Consider the following 21,187-nt stretch of genomic DNA (forward strand, 5'->3'; position numbering starts at 1 on the left):
ATTCGCCGCATCGGGTCATGCTATACCTTTTTGGAAAGCTCATTTCACGCGCTAACACGTGTTTGATTGATTGTCGTATCTTTTAAGTCGTTCGTGAGTTATAGCGTTGCAAACATGGAGCAAAATAAAGAAAAAATACGGCATATTTTACAGTACTACTACGATAAAGGCAAAAATGCATCTCAAGCCGCCAATAAAATTTGTGCAGTTTATGGACCCGATACAGTTTCCATTTCCACCACACAACGATGGTTTCAACGTTTTCGTTCTGGTGTAGAGGTGGTCGAAGATGTCCCACGCTCCGGAAGGCCTGTCGTCGAAAGTTGCGATAAAATCGCTGAATTGGTCGAAAGAGACCTGCATAGTAGCAGCCGTAGTATCGCTCAAGAGCTGGGCATGATCAAAAATTCATTTCAATTTCTATAAAAAAAAAATCAATAAAAATACCGCAAGACGTTTTTGACAACCCAATAATACGAAGGTTCCAATCAAAAATGCTTAGATGAATCACGTCTTCACCATGGTACATGCGTAATGAAAATATCCATAAAGACCTTGGTATTTCTGTCGTAAGGAAAGAAGTAGAAAACAGCAGAGTTAAATATATATCTAAACTCCGAGATCACCCAAACCCTTTGGCTAATGCTTTGGTACAATCCTGCGATCAAACACACCTTAAAAGAAGAGATATGCCCGCGTACTAAGGAGCAATGTATCACCAAAACAGCTCAACCACTTGCTTGAACCTGTCTAGTTTTTAAATAGTTTTAAGATTGTATAACTTATTGTTAGGCTTTTAAAACAAAAAGCAGATTGAATAAATAAAAAAGGATATTGAAACAAAAATAAAAGAAAAAAAGTGAAGTAAAGAGCATCAACCTTGATCATTTAAAATCAAATGAGAAAAGGGAAATTGAAAAATTATTGAAAACTTTTAATAAACTTATTTATAAAGAAGGGGACATGCTCACAAGTGCAAAAGCAGTGGTGCACGAAATAAAAACAGTAACGGATCAACAAATAAATTCAAGAATATATACATAGATTACCTCCCAAACAAGAAGACGAATTAAGACGACAAATTTGTGAATTAGAAAAGCAAGGAATAATTAGAAAAAGTCACAGTAGATATACCTCACCAATTTTAATAGTACCAAAGAAGATAGATAATTCAGGAATTCAGAAATTCAGGCTAGTAGTTGAATTATAGGAGATTCAATTAATTAACTGTAGACGCTAAGTATCCTCTACCAAATATCAAAGGTTAGATAAATTGGGCAAAGCACAGTACTTTAGCACAAAAGATTTAGCAAAAGGTTACCACCAGATTTTAATGGCAGAAAGGGACATCGAGAAAACAGCTTTTGTTACTCCGGCAGGACTATATGAATACGTCCGAATGCCTTTCGGGTTGAAAAATTCCTCAACTATATTCCAAAGATTTATGAACGACATATTGAGAGAATATATAAATAAAATATGTGTCGTATATTTAAACGACATACTAATATTTTTTATCTTCTTTAGAAGAGCACATAAGCTCATTGAAATTTTTTTTTTTGAAATTATAAATTAAAAATACAGGCAGATAAATGCAGTTTTCTTCAAAGAGAAACTAGATTTTTAGAACACATATTAACGATAGATAAAATGATTGCAATCCAAAAGCCACAAATACCAAAAACTGAGAAACAATTTAAATGATTTTTAGCAACAGGTTACTATAGAAAATTCATGAAAGATTATTCAAAAATAGCTTATCTCATGATAAAATATTTGAAAAAAGGCAACAAAATAAATGCCAAAGACTCACAAATATTGAAAGCTTTCAGAACATAAAAGCACTAATTTCGTCTCACCAAATTCTAAAATTCCCAGAGTATTATAAAGAATTTAGTATCACAACTGATGCAAGTGACTATGCCATTGGAGCAGTACTTTCACAGCGAGGCCAACCAGTGTGTTACATTTCAAGAACACTAAATAATCACGAATAAAAATACTCAACTACAGACAAGGAATTTTTAGCAGTAATTTTTTCAATAACATATTTTCGACCATATACATATTATATACATACATATATGGCAATAAAGTTAAAATAATAACAGATCATTGTACAATCAAATATCTTATTAATAAATACAATATAAAGGAAAAGAATTTTCTCAACGCCATCAGAGATGGTTATTGAAATTTTTTTGAAATAGAATATGTAAATGGGAAAAATAACGTCGTAGCTGATTTCTTGAGTCAAATTGAGAACTCACCAAAAATAAAAGGATGTAACGGCAATGAATCAAATCTGGAATTGTCAGAAACAATTCATTCAGCAGATGAAGAACTGCTTGAACACTAATTGAAGAAGAAGTTGTAAATAAATACAAAGTTCAAATTATATTGACATATAGCCCAAAAGTTCAAATGCAAAGACTCCATGGAAGAAAAATAATGGAAATAAACCCAAGGGATGAAGAAGAAGAGAACAAGGAAACATTAATAAAATACATAATAGGAAACAGAATAGTGGAAATATTTTCGGAGTAACTGAAGCGGATTATCACAAAATGCAGAAATTACTCATTGAAATTTTAGCTCAAGATAGAAATTTAAAATTCGTAAAATGCACAAAAAGAGCCTCAGAAATAGGAGGAGAAGAGAAGTTACATTAGCAAATATCTCTTTATCATACAAAAGAATCTATGCATAGCGTTATAAACAAAATGCATAAAATATGAAATATATTACCCTAAATTTAAGGAACATTTTCAACTACTAATAAACATTAGCCAAAAATGCCAGCAAATGAAATCCTACTATATTTCCAATAAAACCAAAATTGCAATTAACAGAAACCCCTGAAAATAAAAATGAAATAGTGCACATTGATATTTTTCATTTCAAAAACAAGCCCTTGTAACAGCATTAGATAAGCTCAAAAAATTTTCAGTAGGCTATAAAATAACAGATAGAAATTGGCCCACAAAGAAAGCAATAATGATTGATCAATTTTTCGAAATTCGGTCAACCAAAGCAAGTCATTATGGACAACGAATTAAAGGCAGAACGATTACTGGCATACCTTTGGGATGATGGAATACAGCTTCATCTCACAAAGCCAAACAGCCATACAGGAAATGCGGACGTAGAGAAATTGCACTCAACCTTGTTGGAGAAACTAACAGGAATTGAGGACCCTGAACTTTCAACAGAGATGAGAATGCAGCTCGTTGTAGGAAATTATAACGATCGGTACCGTTTTACCATCAAATACACACCCCGAATGGCAAGAGATGAAGTGCCTTCCAACGTTTTAAAGATGCGAGTGGTAACGTTCAAAAGAAACAGTATAGGCAAAAGGAACAAAGAAAGGGAAGACTATATAGCAGGGATGGGCACATTTTTAGCCCGCAAAGTTAGCAAAGTGCGCACGGGTGCTAGATGAGGGGAATATCAGTTTACGGAGAAAAGGGCATAACAAGTTGAGAAAAATTGCGAAAAAAATGAATTACATTCCTCCGTAACTTGATGTTCATCGCAGAGTCAGAGATAAAGAGATCCCCAACTCTCCTGTCACTGGAAATGTGAGAGCCGCTCACCTACCGAACTTTGACAGTTGACTGGATTGGGTAGGTGTTGACGTTTGGCAATTGGAATGACTGGAACGGCCAGATTGAAATTATACCAAAAATATATGTGAACGGAGGAATTTGTTGCCGCCGTTCAAAATCGCTAATAAAAATTTAAAACAATGAAAATCAAAGGAAATGCGAAATTTAAATATATTTCATGAAACGTTTTGTAATTTGATGCATAATAGAATTAATTTTCATTACAATTGATTAAAAACATTTATTAACTGAGAACTAACAGGCTTAATTCACCTTATTAAGTATTGAAAGATCGAAAGTCAGTTGTTTTAATATACCATAAAATCATAAAAAAGGAATTAAGTAGTTTCGCCATATATTAAAAGTCCAATATATAATAATTTGCAATCGTAATAAATGTTGGGTATTTTAATTTAAAATGCCCAAAAATTTTTATTTTGTTCAATCTGGCCATAATGGAAAATGTTATAAAAAACGCTTATTTTGAGGCGCTCTCACACTGGAATAAGTTGGGCATCCCATTATCCCTGGCAGAGTGGTTGCGGCAGTACTGACATTGTACACAAATTTAAGGGTGGAAGTTTACTTCATATCGGAATTGTACAGTTGTGTGAACAAAAATGGGTAAACATAATTTGCAGAGTTTAGAGTTTCGCGTTAAAATTTGTTTTTATTTACCTTTGCATGGTGGGAAATTTTAATCACTGTTAGGAAAATATATATATGTGTTATGTTATGTATCTAAAAACAATTTTATTTAATAAGAAAACAGCATATTTTAAAACTTCACAATTTCTATTTTTTCACGCCACTGTACATGTGATAGATCAGTCAATGGTGGTGGAAAATACGTTGCTCTCATTTGTAAATATGGAGTGGTAAACGTTGCTCTCACTTCCCTCTTCATGTTTGCCCGCGATGATCCCCTCACCTAGCCCTCAAAATGTGCACTCGTGCCCGCACGGGCAAAATGCCACTGAGGGCTAATGTGCCCATCCCTGCTATATAGAAACAAGGGAAGACGGTCCTAAAAAGAACTACAATAGAGTATGGCATAAAGATCAACCTTATTAACGAATTAATCCACAACATACCGAATATAAAACGACCAATGAAATTGGCAAATATTAAAAACTCAAACGAAGGAATGAAGATACATTTAGTTTAAGGGCATTTATTGGGGATAATAACACTTACAAAAAATAAAATAAAATACAAAAAAAGGTATTATTGCATAATTTTTGTAATACCCCAGTGGGTACGGGGTTTTCAAGAATACCCATGATAGGAGATGCCTGTCGTAAGAGGCGACTAAAACTTATGCTATTGAAAATTTAAACAAACAAATAGTTATTAATGAACATTCTAATAGATCATAAAACCTGTGGCAACCCCAAAGTAATGTGGCAACCCCGAAGTAATATGGCAACTCCAAATGCAACTCTGCAAAGATTATAGATATAGCAACCCAAAAGCTGGATAAGCTGTCAGCTTGACGACCCGCCATTTTTCCTTCTTCTTGGCGCATCATCACGACTGCAAACACGTCTCATCTTTTCACTCTCCATTTCCATTTCAATTCCATTATCAATTTTGTATCAGTTTTTTATATTAAAATAAATCTAAAATTATTGTGGACATCTCACATATTGGTGACCCCGACAAAAAAGAAAAATGACGAGAGGAAGCGGTAAGCCCGGTAACACAGAATTTGCAGCATCGGGGCCAATGGGCAGAGGACATCCAAACCCGCAACGTGGAAGTGGCCAAAGTTTCCATCAGGATCCCACCATTCTGGCACGCAAAGCCAGAACTGTGGATGGCGCAGGTCGAGTCGCAATTCATTGCGGCGGGCATAACGAGCGACAAAACAAAGTACCACACCGTCGTGGCCGCGATCGAAAGCAACGTGCCAGCCTAAATAAGCGACATAATTCTTAATCCACCGAACAGTGAATTGTATACCACGCTGAAAAATCGTATAATAACACAATTCGCGGACTCGGAGCAAAAACGTGTAAAAAAGCTACTGCAGGAACAAGAGCTCGGTGATATGCGCCCATCACAGCTCTTGTGCAAAATGCGAAGTCTAGCCGGCAGCGAGATCAACGATAATATACTAAAGTCCTTTTGGATGAGTCGGTTACCTTCCAACATGCGACTAATAATTTCTATCAGCAACGAACCGCTCGACAAAGTTGCCCTGCTCGCGGACAAAATATGTGAGGTTAGCGACACCCCTCACATACATGTGGTCGAAACTCCAGATACAGCAACACGCAATCAATCCTGCATCGAGCAGCAGCTAGCCGAAATCACAAAGGAGATAGCCTTAGTAAAGGCGAATATAAAGGGTGATTTTTTAAGAGCTTGATAACTTTTTTAAAAAAAAAAAACGCATAAAATTTGCAAAATCTCATCGGTTCTTTATTTGAAACGTTAGATTGGTTCATGACATTTACTTTTTGAAGATAATTTCATTTAAATGTTGACCGCGGCTGCGTCTTAGGTGGTCCATTCGGAAAGTCCAATTTTGGGCAACTTTTTCGAGCATTTCGGCCGGAATAGCCCGAATTTCTTCGGAAATGTTGTCTTCCAAAGCTGGAATAGTTGCTGGCTTATTTCTGTAGACTTTAGACTTGACGTAGCCCCACAAAAAATAGTCTAAAGGCGTTAAATCGCATGATCTTGGTGGCCAACTTACGGGTCCATTTCTTGAGATGAATTGTTGTCCGAAGTTTTCCCTCAAAATGGTCATAGAATCGCGAGCTGTGTGGCATGTAGCGCCATCTTGTTGAAACCACATGTCAACCAAGTTCAGTTCTTCCATTTTTGGCAACAAAAAGTTTGTTAGCATCGAACGATAGCGATCGCCATTCACCGTAACGTTGCGTCCAACAGCATCTTTGAAAAAATACGGTCCAATGATTCCACCAGCGTACAAACCACACCAAACAGTGCATTTTTCGGGATGCATGGGCAGTTCTTGAACGGCTTCTGGTTGCTCTTCACCCCAAATGCGGCAATTTTGCTTATTTACGTAGCCATTCAACCAGAAATGAGCCTCATCGCTGAACAAAATTTGTCGATAAAAAAGCGGATTTTCTGCCAACTTTTCTAGGGCCCATTCACTGAAAATTCGACGTTGTGGCAGATCGTTCGGCTTCAGTTCTTGCACGAGCTGTATTTTATACGGTTTTACACCAAGATCTTTGCGTAAAATCTTCCATGTGGTCGAATAACACAAACCCAATTGCTGCGAACGGCGACGAATCGACATTTCACGGTCTTCAGCCACACTCTCAGAAACAGACGCAATATTCTCTTCTGTACGCACTGTACGCATTCGTGTGGTTGGTTTAATGTCCAATAAAGTAAACTGAGTGCGAAACTTGGTCACAATCGCATTAATTGTTTGCTCACTTGGTCGATTATGTAGACCATAAATCGGACGTAAAGCGCGAAACACATTTCGAACCGAACACTGATTTTGGTAATAAAATTCAATGATTTGCAAGCGTTGCTCGTTAGTAAGTCTATTCATGATGAAATGTCAAAGCATACTGAGCATCTTTCTCTTTGACACCATGTCTGAAATCCCACGTGATCTGTCAAATACTAATGCATGAAAATCCTAACCTCAAAAAAATCACCCGTTAAATCGTCGCCATAGAAGTCGCAGCAGAAACCGTCCTCCGTCACGTTCCGGCATGCAAAACAACAATTCGAATGGTTTATGCTGGTACCACCACAAATTTAGTAACGATGCCAAAAAATGTCGTAGCCCTTGCGTAAAAAGGTTAAAGTAACTAGTCTGTCGTCAATGGCGGTCGACGACAGGCTCAACAATAAAAACCGCCGCTTAATCGTTTGAGACAAAAAATCTACAATAAACTTTCTCATCGACACGGGAGCTGAAGTCAGCGTAATTCCACCGACGCAACAACAACGTAGATGCCCGGACAAAAACAACTACTTCTACACAGCAAACAAGTTCACCATAAAAACTTACGGCGAAAAAACTATGTTTCTCAATCTGGGTCTACGCCGCCAATATTCCTGGAATTTTATCATTGCCGATGTGTCACAAGCCATCATCGGAGCTGATTTTCTATCGCATTTCAACAGTCAGTCAGTAGCAGTCAACCTACGACAACGCAAACTCATCGACGACGTCACAAACGCCAGCAGACTGTGTTTAATATCAAAAAATAAAAATGTAGTTTCCAATTTATCTTACACTAACGTTTATCAGCCGTTCCAAGATTTACACGATGGAAAACTTTTCAGTCAAAAAACCACAACACTTCGTCACGCATCATATCGTCACCAAAGGACCACCAGTCTTCTCCAAACCGAGACGCTTATCTCCCGAGAAGTTAAAAGCCGCAAAAGCCGAGATACAGCTCTTGCTGAACGCAGGCATCTATCGTCCATCGCGCAACCCATGGGCAATCCCGCTGCACATGACAAAGAAGAAAAACGGCGAGTGGAGGCCTTGTGGGGATTTCAGGCGACTAAACGTTGTCACCGAGCCTGACAGGTACCCCTGCCACATCTGCACGACTTCACTCATTCCCTGCACGGTTGCAAAATTTTTTCCACACTTGATCTGCTTCGGGCCTACCACCAAATTCCTGTGGAGCCGAACGACATACCAAAGACTGCAATCACAACGCCATTCGGCATGTTTGAAATTCCGTTTATATGCTTTGGATTAAGGAATGCCAGTCAAACGTTCCAAAGATTCATGGACCATATCTTCCGTGAATACGACTTCGTCTGGCCATACCTCGATGATATTTTGATATCATCGAAGGATATGAATAAACATCGTCATCATCTACAGTTGGTATTTAAAAAGCTACGCGAGTACGGCCTTATTATCAACCGTTCGAAATGCATACCAGGTCAGCCGCAAGTTAAATTTTTAGGTTTCAAAATAAACAGCAGTGGAGTTTCACCCCCAGAAGAACGAGTACGGGCAATTCAAAATTTCAACTTACCTTCGAGAGCATGTGACTTGCGACGTTTTCTCGGTGTGGTAAACTTTTTTCGCAGATTCTTGCCTTGCGCCGCAGAAAGGCAAATGACAGTATTCAACCTCATAAAAGGGAACAAGAAAAACGACACATCGCCAGTTGATTGGACAGTTGAAGCAAAGGAGGCATTTCAACAATGCAAAAACGACTTATGCGAAGCAACTTTACTCGCTTACCCAAAACCCAGGGCGCAACTCAGTTTGACGGTGGATGCGTCTGGAACTGCGATAGGAGCTGTACTACAACAACACGACATCGACCAGTGGCAACCTCTAGGTTTTTATTCCTTACCGAAACACAAACAAGATACAGCACTTACGATCGTGAACTACAGCAAAAGCTTGAAAAGGCATCTCCGCGTCAAATGCGTCATTCGGAATTTATCGCACAATTCACAACAGACATTCGATACATCCCCGGAAGAGAAAACGTAGTAGCTGATGCAATGTCACGTATTGACGCCATACATACTCCAAGCACCATCGACTTCGCCAAACTTGCGCAGAGTCAAATGTCTGACTCAGAGCTCAAAAACTTACAAGACTCGAATACCAGCCTATTAATCAAGAGCTGTATTTATCGCACAATTCACAACAGACATTCGATACATCCCCGGAAGACAAAATGTAGTAGCTGATGCAATGTCACGTATTGACGCCATACATACTCCAAGCACCATCGACTTCGCCAAACTTGCGGAGAGTCAAATGTCTGACTCAGAGTTCAAAAACTTACAAGACTCGAATACCAGCCTATTACTCAAACCTTTCACGATTCCAGGCACCGCTGTAGACATCTTTTGTGACGTAAACACCAGCCAAGTCCGACCGTACTTAACTCCTTCGTTTCGCAGAACAGCTTTCGACTCCATACATAACATGGCACACACCGGCGCCGCTAAAACAACTATATTGATTGCAGAAAAATTTGTGTGGCCGAGACTCCGAAAAGATTGCCGCTTATGGTCCAGGCAGTGCATCCCGTGCCAAAGAGCTAAAGTACAGCGCCACAACAGAGCACCGTTGTCCACATTCACGTTACCAGAGCAACGATTTGACCAGATAAATATGGATATCGTCGGACCATTACCACCTTGCAAGGGTACTGTTTGACAATAGCCGATCGTTATTCCCGATGGTTAGAGGCACTCCCGCTCGAAGACATGACGACAGAGACCATTACTTTCTTTCTACACGCACTGGATCGATAGATTTGGAGTACCGAGTAGAGTAACAACGGATCAAGGTAGACAATTTGAATCTACACTATTCCGAGAACTCTCCAGACTTTTAGGTATCAAGCACTTACGTACCACTGCGTATCACCCCGCATCAAACGGCATTATCGAGCGATGGCACAGATCATTAAAAGTAGCGATAAAGTGCTACATGACAGACAACTGAGTCGAAGTTCTCCCACTCATCCTTCTAGGTTTTCGTTCCGCATGAAGAGATGATTTAAGAGCGACACACGCAGAGATGATTTATGGAAATACACTTCGATTACCTGGCCAGTTCTTTGCCGAAAAACATACGCACAATGCCAACGAAGGTGAATTCGTAGAAAATTTACGCATACGCATGCAGTCACTAAAGCCGTCACCAACTACAAACAACTCAGCGCACGTACCATTCGTAGAAAAGAACTTACACTCAACAGTCTTCGTGCGCAACGACTCAATTCGTCCACCTTTTCAACCACCATACGAGGGATCATTTCCCGTAGTCGAACGCTGCAACAAATTCCACAAAGTCAAAATCCGAGGAAAGGACGTAAACATTTCCATCGACCGGTTAAAAGCAGCTTTCGTCGCTGAGGGATTACCAAACCCCGTCGAATCAAACAATTCAACACAAAGAGTATCAAACAAAATCTGGTCGTCGAGTACGTTTTCGTTTTCCCGCATAGGGGGAAGTGATGTGGCAACCCCAAATGCAACTCTGCAAAGATCATAGATATATTCTTCTTCTTTACTGGCGTAGACACCGCTTACGCGATTATAGCCGAGTCAACAACAGCGCGCCAGTCGTTTCTTCTCTTCGCTACGTGGCGCCAATTGGATATTCCAAGCGAAGCCAGGTCCTTCTCCACTTGGTCCTTCCAACGGAGTGGAGATCTTCCTCTTCCTCTGCTTCCCCGGCGGGTACTGCGTCGAATACTTTCAGAGCTGGAGTATTTTCGTCCATTTGGACAACATGACCTAGTCAGCGTAGCCGCTGTCTTTTAATTCGCTGAACTATGTCAATGTCGTCCTATATCTCGTACATCTCATCGTTCCATCGAATGCGATATTCGCCGTGGCCAACGCGCAAAGAACCATAAATCTTTCGCAGAATTTTTCTCTCGAAAACTCGCAACGTCGACTCATCCGCTGTTGACATCGTCCAAGCCTCTGCACCATATAGCAGGACGGGGATTATGAGAGTCTTATAGAGTTTGGTTTTTGTCTGTCGAGAGAGGACTTTGCTTCTCAATTGCCTACTCAGTCCGAAGTAGCACCTGTTGGCAAGAGTAATCCTGCGTTGGATTTCCAGGCTGACATTGTTGGTGGTGTTAATGCTGGTTCCTAAATAGACGAAATTATCTACAACTTCAAAGTTATGACTGTCAACAGTGACGTGGGGGCCAAGTCGCGAGTGCGACGACTGTTTGTTTGATGACAGGAGATATTTCTTCTTGCCCTCGTTCACTGCCAGACCCATTTGCGTTGCTTCCTTCTTCAGTCTGGAAAAAGCAGAACTAACGGCGCGGGTGTTGAGACCGATGATATCAATATCATCGGCATACGCCAGCAGCTGTACACTCTTATAAAAGATTGTACCTGCTCGATTCAGTTCTGCACCTCGAATAATTTTCTCCAGCAGCAGATTGAAAAAGTCGCAAGGTAGGGAGTCGCCTTGTCTGAAACCTCGTTTGGTATCGAACGGCTCGGAGAGGTCCTTCCCGATCCTGACGGAGCTTTTCGTGTTGCTCAACGTCAGTTTACACAGCCGTATTAGTTTTGCGGGGATGCTGTCGAAAGCAGCTTTGAAATCAACGAATAGGTGGTGAGTGGCGATTCTCCTTTCACGGGTTTTTTCCAAGATTTGGCGCATGGTGAATATCTGATCGGTTGTTGATTTGCCCGGTCTAAAGCCACACTGATAAGGTCCAATCAGTTTGTTGACGGTGGGCTTTAATCTTTCACACAATACGCTCGATAGAACCTTATACGCGATGTTGAGGAGGCTTATTCTACGGTAGTTGGCGCAGATTGTGGGGTCTCCTTTTTTATGGATTGGGCATAGCACACTTAAATTCCAATCGTTGGGCATGCTTTCATCCGACCATATTTTACAAAGAAGCTGATGCATGCTCCTTATCAGTTCTTCGCCGCCGTGTTTGAATAGCTCGGCCGGCAATCCATCGGCCCCTGCCGCTTTGTTGTTTTTCAGGCGGGTAATTGCTATTCGAACTTCTTTATGGTCGGGCAATGGAACGTCTGCTCCATCGTGATCGATTGGGGTATCGGGTTCGCCTTCTCCTGGTGTTGTGCGTTCACTGCCATTCAGCAGGCTGGAGAAGTGTTCCCTCCATAATTTAAGTATGCTCTGGGCATCGGTGGCTAGATCACCTTGGGGGGTTCTACAAGAGTATGCCCCGGTCTTGAAACCTTCTGTAAGCCGCCGCATCTTTTCGTAGAATTTTCGAGCATTACCCCTGTCGGCCAGCTTATCAAGCTCTTCATACTCACGCATTTCGGCCTTTTTCTTTTTCTGTCTACAAATGCGTCTCGCTTCCCTCTTCAACTATCGGTATCTATCCCATCCCGTACATGTTGTGGTCGATCGTAACGTTGCGAGGTAGGCAGCCTGTTTTCTCTCCGCTGCGACACGGCACTCCTCGTCGTACCAGTTCTTCTTTTGCACTTTCCGAAAACCAATGGTTTCGGTTGCAGCTGTACGTAAGGAGTTTGAAAAGCCGTCCCACAGATCCCTTATACCGAGTTGTTGACGAGTGCTCTCAGAGAGCAGGAGTGAAAGCCGAGTAGAAAATCGTTCGGCTGTCTGTTGTGATTGCAGCTTCTCGACGTCGAACCTTTCTTGTGTGCGTTTTTTGCTGCACAGAGGCGGGTGCGAATTTTGGCTGCAACAATATAGTGATCCGAGTCGATGTTAGGACCTCGGAGCGCACGCACATCTAAAACACTGGAGACGTGTCTTCCGTCTATCACAACATGATCGATCTGGTTGGTGGTTTTTCGATCCGGAGACAGCCAGGTAGCTTGATGTATCTTCTTATGCTGGAATGTAGTACTACAGATAACCATATTTCGAGTCCCGGCGAAGTCGATCAGCCTCAACCCATTTGGGGATGTTTCCTCGTGGAGGCTGAATTTACCGACTGTAGTGCCAAAGATACCTTCTTTGCCCACCCTGGCGTTGAAGTCGCCAAGCACGATTTTGACATCGTGGCGGGGGCATCTCTCATAGGTGCGCTCCAAGCACTCATAAAAGGCATCTTTGGTCACATCGTCCTTCTCTTCCGTCGGGGCGTGGGCGCGAATCAGCGATATGTGCTTTGATGCGGATTGTGGCTAGATGTTTATTCTCCGGAGTGAATGATAGTACTCGGCGACGGAGTCTCTCTCCCACCACGAATCCAACACCAAACTTCCGCTCCTTTATATGGCCACTGTAGTAAATGTCACAAGGACCTACTCGTCTCTGTCCTTGTCCCGTCCATCGCATTTCTTGGACGGCGGTGATGTCAGCCTTTATTTTTACGAGGACATCAACCAGCTGGGCAGCGGCACCTTCCCAATTAAGGGACCGGACATTCCAGGTGCAGAATACATATTAAAAACAATGAAAACTCGATAAAATTGGATAATTCCAAATAGTAACTTTTTTCCATACAATTTTTTTTTCAATTTTTGTTTGTTTTGTTTTTCAATATTTTGATTTGTAAATTATTTGAATAGTTTAATTTCGGCCGCTTGCTTTTTTATTCCGGCTATTCAAAAGAAAAATTATTGAAAATTATTCAGAGAAAACTTTACGTGTGTTTCACACAAAGAGGTCAATTGCAGATTGAAATTTGTTACGAAGCCACGAATAGGTCGCCCTAATATCGGTCGGCGTTCGTTTTGCCATCAACGTATGGCAGCCCAAGGCAAGGCAAGGCAAGAAGCACTCCCAGGATGCGGTGACATACGTGCGGAATTATGGATCGCGGTCAATCAGCAAGCGATCATCACAGCACGACTTTTCGAACAACAGTTGCGATGTTTGATTGACTTTATCTTGAAGCAACGTATATATGGTGCTGTTGAATGCTAGATGTACTCTGTTGAGGTGCAAAATAGAGGTTTTCGGCACGCACACATTCTTCTTTGAATGGTGGATGATGGTTACACCAGATCAAATTGATCAAATCATTTCTCCGGAAATTCCTGATGTAGAGAAAGATCCAGTATTATATGAGGTGGTGGAAACCAATATGGTTCATGGACCTTACGGACATTACAATCCCTTTTTGGTTTGTATGTCTGACAGTAAATGCACGAAACACTATCCATTTGTTTTTCTTTCGGAAACAAAAACTAAAAATGATGGATAATCACTCTATCGGCGTTGCTCACCAGACGACAATGGCAGAACATCGAAGTTGACAACACATGGATCGTACTATATTCACCATTATTGCCTACTTCACATTCAAAACTCATATTAATGTAGAGTATTGCAGTTTGATGTAATCGATAAAATACGTTTGTAAATATGTCACCACAGGAAGCAACATGGCGGTTATTGGTTTTGAACGACACGGTCGACAAGTGAACTGAAATAAAGCGCTTTGTAGGATATTTCTTTTGCAATTTATGAAGGTTTTCCGACTGTTGTGCGTCTCGAAGTTAATTTGGAGAATGAGCAAAGAGTCTATTTCCACCCAGAGAATACAGTACATTCAACAGAAACACCACCAGCAACCAAATTAACATTAGCGAGTTTTTTCTCAACTTCCGTCAGTGATCCGAGAACATTGCTCTATTCGAAATACGTTGATATTATACATGGGATGCATCCTCGAAGAAATAGTTACGCAGAAAGCAAGGCCAACCAGTAGATTGACATCCAGGTGTCTTATCAACTAATGCATTGGGACGAATTTACACAATCCACCCGAAAAACGACGATTTTTTCTACCTTCGGTTGCTATTGATTAATGTACGCGGTTCAACTTTATTTGATTCATTGCGTACTGTGAATGGTATATGGGAATATGTGCAAGTTTTGGAGAAGTAAGCCAGCAATTACAAATGCTGGAACACGCTAATCATTGGAATGAAAATGAAGTTCGCATACTTTTCGATATAAACCTCGACATTGTCAAAGACATTTTACATCATCTACGCTAAAAATTGGAAATGGTTCAATTCGGTTGATACTTCCGGTGGTTCGATATCAATTCCATCTTCCCTTTATCAATTCACGAAAGATGAACTCATCACGAATGGTTATCCGAACATTGGCCAAATTATCGTAACTACGATTCCTTGAGTGCACGTGCAATGTTAGCTGCCAAAAATACCGATGTTGTTGACTTAAACTGGAAGATTCAAAGTCAAATTCCGGGAGACTTGCGCTCATACAAATCGATCGATCGTCTTGACTATGAAGTCGACGCCGTGAATTATCCAGTGGTATTTCTAAATTCTTTGGAGAGGCTTGGTATGCCACCGCATCATTTGCGTCTTAAAGTAGGATCCGTCGTTATTATGTTTCACAATCTTCATGCGCCGAAAGTGTGTAATGGAACCCGACTGACTGTGACGCAACCAAACCAAAAAACGTTGTTTATAAAGCTGCGTTACATTGAAAAAAAAAAAACATAAATGAAATGATAAATTTAACTTTCTTTTCATTTCAAAATACATAAATTCACGCAGGACATCGGCTGCGGGGTCAGCTAGTACATATATACAAAAGTTGCAAAATACAAACACATTTATATATGTACATATACAATATATAAACGTTCTTGGTATCATATTACATTAACATTAAATTGCTTACTAAGTAATGCCGGGTCGTTGACAGCGAGAAATGTCGAATCAGCACGACGACTCTAATGCCCGGTTTCACAGTCCATACTTATGTTGTGCTTAAGATAAAACAGGAAAATAGTGTTTTACAGTTCATACTTATAGCGGGATTCTGTAACCAGTCTCTAGGCTCTATTTGAGATATTTTGAGGCAAAGTCTCAATTTGAGACTAGTTACTATTCACTAAACAGTCTCTAGCGTTAGTCTCAAAATATTGAGACCTGGTAGTTAGCCGGTCACAAAACTAAAAAGAGCTCTTGTCTGCCATTTTGAATATACTGAACAGAGATCATCATAGATATTAATCGATTGTCGTATTTTTATATTTTGTAAGCAACTCAAATACAAAAAAGTTAAAAATAAATAAATTTTACATAAATTTCGTAAATATTATGAAACAAAGTCAACATATATTTTCATTTTTATTGATAATTATGTTTTTTGACGAAGTTATAGAAAATTTAATATTTGTTATCGACATATTTATTTCCATTCAAGTGTAAAAACATCTCTGAATGATGAAATGTAATAGATTTTGTGACTGGCACTTACAGAATAGCAAAATCGTCTCAAGTCTCAAAAATTGTCTCTAACTCAAAATCTCAAATTTAGAGACTTGAGACTGTCTCACGTTACAGAATCCCACGGTTAGGTTATGCTTAAGCTATGCTTAAATAACAGCTGATTTTTGTTTTTTATTTGCTTTGAATTTTCAGCGACATCTTTCGTAGCGTAGGGCAAGTGTCCGTTCGCTTGCACTCAATAACAGCTTATACTTTTCCTTCAGTTCCAATGGGTGCTCCGACTCGCTAGTGATGAAATTTGGGATTCTTTTGTTGTTTTCATCCATTTTTGATATAATTTTCCTCGCAAATTTATGTATTGTCTGTTATAATTTAAATATTTCAAACATATTTTTATGAATAACATTTGTAAAGCATATGTTGCCCACAACGTTGCCATATATTATAATAAAATTTTATAGAAATTAAGCATTGACTGTGAAACGCAAACGACTGCACAGTTTGCAACAATGCTTAGCTAAGATTTTATTTAGGCACAACTAAAGTATGGACTGTGAAACCGGGCATAAGTAAATTAAGCTAAGCATAGTTTAAGAATTATTAGTCTGTACACATTGTTTTCACATACAACAACAAGTTGCTTTGTAATTTTAGAATTATATGTTTAAATCATATTCAATTTGCTTGTTAGTCCTTTCATTTATTTCAACTAGTTGCAATGTATAAACAAAAAAAATGTACTCACTCATAGTACACTTCAATTCCAATCGTTGGGCATGCTTTCGTCAGACTATTGCCATCGGCCGGCAATCCATCGGCCCCCGCTGCTTTGTTGTTCTTCAGGCGGGTAATTGCTATTCGAACTTCTTCATGATCGGGCATTGAAATGTCTGCTCCATCGTCATCGATTGGGGATTCAGGTTCGCATTCTCCTGGCGTTGTGCGTTCACTGCCATTCAGCAGGCTGGCGAAGTGTTCCCTCAATAATTTAAGTATGCTCTGGGCATCGGTGACTAGATCACCTTTGGGGTAGTATGGTCCGGTCTTGAAACCTTCTGTAAGCTGCCGAATTTTTTTGTAGAATTTTCGAGCATTACCCGTGTTGGCCAGCTTATCAAGCTCTTCGCACGTTTAGCACACTGGAGACGTGTCTTCCGTCTATCACAACATGATCGATCTGGTTGGTGGCTTTTCGATCCGGAGATCTTTGCCCACCCTGGGCCTTAAGTCGCCAAGCGCGATTTTGACATCGTAGCGGGGGCAGCTTTCATAAATGCGCTCCAAGCGCTCATAGAAGGCATCTTTGGGCACATGGTCCTTCTCTTCCGTCGGGACGTGGGCGCAAATCAACGATATGTTGAAGAACCTCGCTTTGATGCGGATTGTGGCTAGACGTTCATTCACCGGAGTTAATGATAGTACTCGGCGACGGAGTCTACCTCCCACCACGAATCCTACATCAAACTTGCGCTCCTTTATATGGCCACTGTAGTAAATGCCACTAGGACCTACTCGTCTTTGACCTTGTCCCGTCCATCGCATTTCTTGGACGGCGGTGATGTCAACCTTTGTGTTTACGAAGACATCAACCAGCTGGGCAGCGGCACCTTCCCAATTAAGGGACCGGACATTCCAGGTGCATGCCCTCAATTCGTAGTCCTTATTTCGTTTACCATGGTCGTCATCAAAAGAGGGGTCACTCATCCGAGGCTTGTTGTTCCTTTTCATTTGTGTTAACTATTAACAACTAAACTTTAAAATATTTTTAACATAAAGTACTAACATTTCATGTCATAAGTTAGTTAATTTATATAATCGGTATTTTTTTATGTATTTCAGATATATGGCAATCCAGGAGATTGATGCCATTGAGACCCAGGCAGCAAAACTGATAAGTAGTGCTAATGACCGTCTCACTGCCTTTGAATACGCCCGAAAAGACAAAGTAAATAATGCATTTTTACATTTCAAAATAAAACAGCGAGATTAGATTAGATTCGATTATTATTGTGTCCTCTCCTAAATCACAAAGACTCACATAGCCGCAACATATTAATAAAGTTCAATATTCTGCTGGGTGCTAGTGAATCGATGCGATCTTGATTCGGAAACATGGATCCAAGGGCCTTAGTTGGTCTGGCGTTTCAGGCCCCCTGTCGCAGAACCGGTAGTTCACACAAGAACATAAGCCCCATGTTATGTAAATGCTTATTTAGCTTGAAATGGCCGGTGCGACCAGTAGCCTGAGTTTATCCCTAGGGAGGTTAATTGCATAATTAAACCTGCTGAGATTGGACCCCTGCATGTCGCATGCCATGCAGTTGTTGCCAATGCCTTTCCCTGCCTCCTCCTTCTTCCGTGCGGAGCAACTCCTTTATACTTTGGGGACCCACTCCTACCACGTTTGTATATTTACACCCTAAAGTTGTCTCAAAACCTACATATGGTAGGGTATACCAGGGTATTTACAGACATATAAATGGGTATATCGAATTCCGATATTCTTACCTAATTTAAGCTTAAATGACTGGACTATAAGAAGTAAGTTAGACTAATTGGCCTTAAAAATTTAGCCAGGGAATAGTCCTTCCTAATTTGGGTATGAAGATCACCTTCGCTGCCCTCCATATTTCAGGGATGAACGCCATTGTGAGGCTATCCCTCATCAGTCGAACAAGGTATAGCAGTAGATCCTGCGCCAAGGAAGCTAAACTTCCGCTTAACTCTTGGACCCCATTTAACTGCAGCTGCGCTGATTGCAATATCCATCTCATTATCCGTGGTCGTTGTCCTGCTACGTTGCCTTGTTCTGTTTTGAATTGTGGGTTCTGAATTTGGATTTCTCGCACATATTTTTTTTATGACCCTTGTCTTAACGCGGTGAGCTGTTGGGGTCAGCTTAGCTAAATGTTAAATGACATTCTCTATCTAAATTTAACATTTTCTGTTATAAATATGTAATGATTTTTTTTACTTTACGTTCATAAGTCGGTTAAAACTGAACATTTTCCGATTTTTTTTTACAAACCATTCTTATTGGATTACCTTCAAAGTGGTTCAGGTAAATTTTCATTTCATGCAACGGTTTAGTCAGCTATTGCGAGCAGACAAAAACCCAACTTACTTTTACATAGACGATTTTCTAGATGCCAGAAAAAGCCGAGGTGCAAGCGCAAAGTAAACTATTGTGCGAATGCCGCTTCATAGCGCCAGAGAGACACTATTCAATTAGTCGCATCGCCGGGGACTTGGAGGACGACCATTATGTGGAGCTCGCTACGAAACCGCTCATGTCATCGGAAGAGCTCGGCAGCACGGATGCTACGGAACGTATTTCGCTTTTGAATATAATGCAAATTTAATATAATTTACGGTCATTTTTTTCTACATAACAGATCCGGCTAATATTGAAGGCAAAGGGCACAAAAGGCAGTGTTGACGGCGTACTATGTAGGGTTAGTTTTTCGTAGATATTTTTACTGATATATATTTGAATGTCTTAACTTACAACGTTTCCCTTTAGATATATTTCCTGACAAAGATAAAAATACAATCTTTGGGGAGCTCCGGGGATTTGTGGCCCTAACCCACTATCTATTTAAACAAAAAAATATAAACTAACGGCTAAATTAGTAAATATTTTCTTATTATAAATTACTTATATATATTAGTTGTAAGATGTATAAATTATTTTTAAGTTGTATATATTAATTTTAAGCTGTATTTATTTGTTTTAAGTTGTAGTTTCTAGTTTTACTTTTTTATACAAGTATGAATTTTCAGAATTATAATATTTATACTGAAGTAAACTTTATCTTGTATTATATTTTGATTTTAATAACAAATTGAATTCAAATTTTATGCCGCACGTAATAGTAATAGGCAAATTATAAGTGTTTATTTTAAATTTGTGGTGTAAGGATATCCAATATATTATTTTATTTAGTTTTTGAATATGTTTTAAGTTGTTAATTAATTTAAATTTATATATAAATGGCGACGTTCAAATAATGAAATAAAAGTGAAATATTAACAAAATATTTTTTGAAAATTATTTAAAATGGATGAAGTCGTTAGAAGTAACAAAAGGCCAACTAATATAATAACATATCGATGTAATAGATATGCTTGTTACTGCTAAAAAAATGGGTAACAAATACGCTAACATGCTTATATGTAAAAGTAACAAGTATGTAACAAACTGTTAACCAAAATAATAACACTAACAGAAATTTGAGTAACAAATATTTTTTGTTATGAATAATACATAGGCAAACTATGCACTAACAAAAATATTTGTTACCCATAACTGACTGTTAAGAGATTTGATAAGAGATGTATGTATTTTGTTAGAAGAAGGCAGCATGCGAAATTCGACATTGGTTAGAGCGAGAAAACCAGTGAATATCAAATAGCGATGTGTCACTATTTTGCTTTCAGTCAGCTGCTCTTGCTGACGTCACCGTTGACTAATTATTTGCTCGCACTTTTGAAACTGAATTCGAATTGTGTTTTCAAGTGTTGTATTGATTGTGAAATTTTATATTTTTTAAAATGCATTGCGAAGTGTTCAGATGCAATAATGGTAAAAATTGTGCTACGAAATGGAGGTTTTTCCATTTCCCTGAAGATAAAACAGTACTAAAACAATGGATTCATTTTTGTCGTCATACGGACAAAATTAATGTTAATGCATTTGTGAAGTGCACTTCGCGCCAGAAGCCTTCGAAAGAAACTTTCAGTTTGAAATGGGTAATTAGAGCATTTTGATTACAATAATTTTACTTTTATAACCAAACACTCTTGCAGGTTTAAGTTCGCGGAATCCAACTAAGTTGCTACCTAGCGCTTTTCCCACGTTAACCACTGCTCCTACGGATGCTAATGAACGGCAGAAAAGGATGGAGTCTCGTTCCAAAAAA

General features: G+C 39.5%; 1 protein-coding gene across 2 annotated transcripts in view; it reads left to right on the plus strand.

Annotated features, from left to right (window-relative positions):
* LOC115065965 (uncharacterized) overlaps positions 1 to 20,293 on the plus strand; it is a 157,907-nt gene extending 137,614 nt beyond the window's left edge. The window contains exons 3-5 of one of the 2 annotated variants that reach the window (XM_049460467.1): positions 18,105 to 18,210; positions 19,319 to 19,720; positions 19,789 to 20,284. The gene's annotated coding sequence lies outside the window, so the exon portion shown is untranslated. Of the gene's footprint in view, positions 1 to 18,104; positions 19,721 to 19,788 lie in introns of both variants that reach the window. The other variant, XM_049460466.1, reaches the window with a different exon arrangement.
* Positions 20,294 to 21,187: the final 894 nt, after the last annotated feature.

This window comes from Bactrocera dorsalis, chromosome 6 (assembly GCF_023373825.1).
Source record: "Bactrocera dorsalis isolate Fly_Bdor chromosome 6, ASM2337382v1, whole genome shotgun sequence".
In the NCBI taxonomy this organism is placed as follows: Eukaryota; Metazoa; Arthropoda; class Insecta; order Diptera; family Tephritidae; genus Bactrocera; species Bactrocera dorsalis.